This window comes from Doryrhamphus excisus, linkage group LG13, assembly GCF_037039965.1.
Source record: "Doryrhamphus excisus strain RoL-2023G ecotype Guam linkage group LG13, RoL_Dexc_Guam_v1.1, whole genome shotgun sequence".
Taxonomy (NCBI): domain Eukaryota; kingdom Metazoa; phylum Chordata; class Actinopteri; order Syngnathiformes; family Syngnathidae; genus Doryrhamphus; species Doryrhamphus excisus.
Genome location: NC_136369.1, coordinates 12,468,764 through 12,475,214, shown reverse-complemented (window position 1 = coordinate 12,475,214; position 6,451 = coordinate 12,468,764).

The window sequence follows — 6,451 nt, the reverse complement described above, 5'->3', positions numbered from 1 at the left end:
AATATGAATGAAATAGAATGGGAAAAAAAAGATTTTTGGATAGAGCTATGGGCTATAAAACAGCTACACAAGATAACGCGCATAGAACGCTTCAGAGATCATTCAGAATTATTTTTAGGATTTATTGGATTTCCAAAACAATCTGTTTTAATTTATTCCACCCACAGCCTGCCTCCAGGCACACCCACTTCACTGAGATTGGTCACACTCCCAAGTCTTCCGGAAGACTTCTGGACCTTTGCCGAACCCCACTTTCTGGAAAACAATTTCTTTTGTGATAAAAATACCAAAACATTCTTGTTTAAAAAAAAATATATATATTTATATTTTACAGTTTTATTGTCTTTGTCGTGACATTCTGCCCTATCAAAATTTGACTTGATATTTTGTACAAATAGAAACTTTTATTATGATATCCCAACTTGATTATCTTGGCAATTGGGCTTTTGTCCAATATTTAATTCCTCATTTTAATTATGAGAGTCACATCTCCATGAAGACTTCTTCAAGTGTTTGCTTTGAGTTCCACATGTATAATACACACACCCCTTGAAAGTCGAGGGTCTCCGGCTGGCGTGAGGACATCTGGGCTCTTAATAACCATGACCTTGTCCACTTATTGCTCTTCTGATGAGGTTTTCATTTGTCTTTTAGGGGATAACATGCAAAACACAGCACAAAGAAACCATGAGAGGTGTGTGGGTTGCTTGTTAATGTCTCATTAGTTGGTGCTGCGTATGACATGCGACTTCTCAGCTGAACCACAGTTAGCCTGCCAGGATGAAGGCTACAGAGGTGAGATAGAGTCCTCATAGAAGATCTTTCTTTCTGGCTGTTCTAATTACTTGTCTGACATTTAGTCTATATAGCCAAACAGTGGCTGAGAATTGGGGATGACCTCTTCGCTCCAAATAACGCAATATGTCTTGGTGTTGCTTCTTCAAAACTAAATGAGTTTTCTTCACGGAGCAACATGTTCGAGTTTACTTGAATGAGAGATACTGTGTATGTATGCTTGGATGCTTAAACTGATTGCATTCAGGGTCACATATCGTTTTCATGGCCAATTAACATCATAAGACGCAGCATGAATTAGTGCATTAATTAAACACAATCACTGATTCTAATATAATAAGTTCAGGTTGTTAAAGGTGGCGGAGATATGGCCTTTAATGCCAACCACAACTAGTATCATGGATCTTGGTAAATTTAGCAGTAAAAACCGAGAAGGAAACAAACCCAGTGATATTTACTCCACTATTTTGTAGAAAGATTATATTTTCATGAGGAACTGGATGCAGGTGTAGCTCCAGATGATCCAGATGCAAGAAAAGGCTGTGTTACATGGAGGATTTCCAATGGAGGTATGCCATGGCTTGTTATTTCTCACAGTCCAAATAGGACCAGCGCACAAGAGATTATTTGCATCCCTTGTATGTAACTGTGCCTGCCTCCTTCTCGTGACCTTGACCTTTTGTGCGTAACGCTACGCCAGTTTGCACCTGCCTTCCAAATGTGCAAAAAAAAAAAAAGACGGAAAAACACCAGCCGCAAACAGGTTTCAGCTTTGAAACGCATTGCGGGTACAGAATGAATGCATTTGCATCTCCTCCTATTTATTTGCATCCTCCTCCTATTAGACACTATTTTGTGCATATATTCTGCATATTCATGAAAGCAAACATGCTAAATAGATTGCAAGTGCTATTTTGCTAATAAGTTTCAGCCTGTGAGTAGATCAGCTTTGCACACTTAATGAACGGGCTAAACACATTTTCATGGCAATTCAGAGGAGCATTTTATTGTTTCAGCCTCTCAGTGACCACGGCTGCCACCCGTCCCTCTCCAGCCACCCCACTGGCCATGTACACATGATGTCAACTTCTTGCCACCCCTATGTGAGCAACGGTCTCACCTTAGCCACCCCAATGAAAAATGTCAGGCTCCCCCACTGGTGTCCTGAAACAGTATTTTTTCAACAACTTCCAGAGTGGCAAAGCCTGAATAAGATGAATAAGAGGAATATGTTTTAAGACAATAACATCATAATCATACAAGGAAAAGTTGAAATATTAAAGAATGAGAAACAGAATCTTTGGAAAATTAGGTTGTGGAAAAATTACATGCCATGACAATAAAGTGTAAATATTCTAGGAATAATGTCAGGATTACAAAAAGGAAATTTACAAGAAGAACGCTGAGAAGAAATGGAAAAACAACAATTTTAAAAAATAAGAATAAAGTCAAAATATTTACAAAAGTCATATTTTAATGACATAAACTGTCTAATTTTTTAAAGCATAAAGTTGTGCTAGCTGAGGAAAAAAATAAGTGAATATAGTTGCATAAAGTATTTACAAATTTTAAATATTAAAGAAAAAATACAAATAAAAAAATATATTATGAGAAACAAACCAAACAAAATAAATAAATAATACTACGGAAATAAAGACAAAATATTAGGGGAATGATGTAATTGTATTACCAAAATAAAAGGTTCCCCACTTTACAGTCATTTCTCACTCAGTGGAAAAAGTTTGGACAATACTTAGAAGAAGATAGAACATATTGGGGGCGTGATAAAAGAACCATTAAACATTTGTTTCAAATAACAACAGGGTCACAACAAAAGTGTGGAAAAAAAAGTAAAAGGTGAATCCACCAGAAAGACATTATCTTCACGTATTGTTGTATTACAGAAGTATACCTGATATGGACAGCAGCACAAGATGTTCACTGCTCAAAGGTAGAGAACTCTGAAAGGTCACACCACTTCACAAGGCATAGATGAAATGTCAAGACTAAAAAAATATCTGACGATGGTATCTTGGTTTTTCCAAGCTATTGTGGACTGCTGAGAGGAGAATGACTCTTGACAAACTCTTGTCTCTTTTAAAAGCAATACCATTCTTCCTCCATTAGGAATTTGATGAGAATCTCACTGGTCGACTGGTTGATTCATTTCACGAAGATAATGTTCACTCCATTCATTAAATTGCCACTGTTTAAATTAATTGCAGTTGTGGTTATATGTAGGAAACTAGCCATCTTCAGTGGCGTCGCCTCATGGAACACATACATCAAACATCTCAACTGTGGTTCAGCCAGGATGGCCTCTTTTTTTCCTCCGTCGTCAATGTCACTGTTATCCTTCTCTTCTAATGTCCTCATTTGCTTTGAAATGCTTCAGTACGAATTTAATTGCTAATGCGGTTTTATACAGAAAGAAAACATAAGAGACACCAACCAAAGTCAGCAAAACAACAGTGTTGTTTATGTAATATTCAAACTGGCACGCTGAACTTCCAACTACTTCTGCGGGCATTATCAAACCTTTGGTTACATAAACATGGTATGGCTTCTCCAAAACACCAAATAATTCAAGACAAAAATCACCTTTCTTCCAAGTATTACAGCTAGCATTAGATGCCTAGGTGGTAGCATTTCCCAAGTATTTTACTTTGGAATGACACATCTTGCAAACCGTCATACTTCTATTTGTTCCATCCCAATGTGGATATGTGTAAAAATGGGGTTATTGTTAGCAATAACAACAAGTCAGTGTCATTTCCCTAGTCATTGATTGAAGAATTTCATGATAGTCCAGTTGAAGAATTTGATGATATTGTTAAGTAGTAATTAATAATAATAATAATAATTGTAATAGCGCTGCACGGCTGACGGGTGGTTAGCACGCAGGCTCGGAGACCTTGGTTCGATTCCAGCCTCAGGCATCTTTGTGGAGTTTGCATGTTCTCCCCAGTTTTCTCCAAGCACTCTGGTTTCCTCCCACATTCCATGTTAGGTTCATTGGCGACTCCAAATTGTCCATAAGTATGAATGTGAGAGTGAATGGTTGTTTGTCTATATGTGCCCTGGGATTGGCTGGTGACCAGTCAAGGGTGTACCCCGCCTCTCGCCCGAAGACAGCTGGGATAGGCTCCAGCATGTCCGCATCCCTAGTGAGGATAATCATAATACATCTATCATCTATTATGATTTAACTCCTGATGCCTTGGAACAAAGGTAAAAAACATGTTGGCATAGAATTATTAGCTAAATTTGGAACAATGGAAAAGTATTTGTTGTTACTATGGTAACTAAATGCAGTTTATCTGCATTCTATGAAAGAAAGAAAACAAAGTGTTTAATTGTCTGTTAAAGGCTTCAAGAAGTTAAAATATATTATAAAATATTATAACTACAATAAATACTGTAAAATCAAACAAACAAACCAACAAACATGATGGGAAATTCTATTTAAATTGTTTTATACTAAAAAAAATATCTTGTAGTTGTTTTCTTTTCTCAGTTAGACATGCCCATGCTGTATGGAGCTGTAAGCACAAGTTATGCAGACATGATCATGTTGTCCTTCACATATGTATGCTCACTTTAGCACTTCCATATTATGTGTCATGCCCTTGAAATGTTCACTTAGTGATGCTGAATCCTCACAAGACATGCATCCTTTTATGCGACTTTCAAGAAATAATTTTCCAGGTAAATTGCTTATCTTCAGCGGTGTATGAGCAAAGTGAGACTCAGGATTGCTATTGATCACATTAGTTCATAGATTTCTAACAAGCTACCTTTAAAATTGATTGGCATAAACAAACAATATTAATTTAAAAAAAAATAGGCTGAACCACACATGTCCTCGATATACTGTAAGTGGACTAAAGGTTAAAATGTTAGTCCATAGGTCTACAACTTTGATGTGACTTCTGATGGAATCGCTCTGTATAAATATTTATTTATGTAATAAAAGTACAAATGAGAGAATAGTGAGAATAGTTTTAGGCAGATTTATAAGACGATAAGAAGTTATGTGAGTGACTACTGAACCAACTGCTGTATTTTTATCATGGCATTGTGCACTGCTTATGTAATGCGGTCTCTCATCGGTATAAATCAACACCAACTGACAGGAAATACATTCTAAATATGATATTTGGATAAGGGCACCAACAATGGTTTCAAATGTTGGCCACAAAATGAGAGGAGTGTTTAAAGCCCCAAGTGAGAGTCAGGGTGTTATTTCAAGTGGGAGGTTAGTCAGATGTCTGGACAGCTTTTGGAGCTCAGAGTGAGATCCAAGTCAAGTTGTCTCAGGAGAAGAGAATATCTGACGACTTCAGGCCACTAAATGAGGCTCTAGCGGCACTGCTTTCATATACCACTGGTTGCCATGGCGTCAAATGCCAGTCATATGTTGGAGGCTGCCTTGGAGCAAATGAATGACATTATTGCAGGTAAGACCGTATTACCTTGTCATACTCATTAGATCATTTTGTTAAGTTGGACTACGGTATACTAACATATACTGTCACAATGTACTATATAATTACACCTTGCTCAACCTAATAATATGCTTATTACTGTTGTGTCTTTTAAAATAAGAATTATTATCTCTCTAAAGGGAGGGTTTTGGAAGTGTACCTAATTTTGTGCATAGCCCCTTGCCCCTGCTTTGGCAAAGAGGTGATACATTTTCGCCATTGCAGGCTGTTAGTTTGAACCACTTGAGGTTTCTCTGTTGTAACAGAGGGTCAGGAGACACACTTTTATTAATAAAGGCTACACTCCACCCATTTGCACACTGCTGAGGCCCTAACAAGCCTGATAACAGCTTATCACTGAAGACATTAAGTTACAATGGCTAAAGTCTGGTCCTGTGATAATTTCATTATCCAAGCAGCGACGGCACTTTCTGCCCTAGACTGTTATTATAGCAACACATATATTCAACCTGTAATTTGAGGGTGCATGAGGTGAAAGTGGACTACACTCCAAACCATGTGATGCTATTTACATCCAGTTAGACTGCACTGTTGTGCAACATTGCCCCCAAAAGGCAATACCAGGAACTACTACTCACAGGACCCAGGATTCATTATATAATACAATAAAATAATTAACAGAAAAAGGTTTTTCGAGGTATTAATTTAATAATATGTTTATTATTGTGGTTCAAGCTTGGGGTAGTGTATAACTGCACTACATCATACTGAGAGTGCTGTAATATTCTCTCCCCATCATGATAACCAAAATATTACTGTAATGCAGTAAAGTAAATTTTATTAAACCCCAAGAGGAGGAATCCACGTATAATATATATTATATTCATGTTAAAAATACAAATAAGAAATACAAATACAAATAAGAAAATTGGAGTAAAATACTTGACAATTTTTGTCAATATGTTCTTTTCCGACCCTTTGTATTGAGTTGTGGACTCCTATAGAGCAGCTACACACAATAACCAGCACAAAAAACGTTCTACATCTTCCAGAATCTGCACCTATTCCTGCTGTATTTCCTTGGATTTGTGCTTCCCACCCAAACGGAGAGAATTTATTCCATCCACGGCCCGCCTCTGGGCCTGTCCACTCACACCTCGGTCACACTCACAAACTATTTCCTGACTACTGCGAACAACACATCCTAC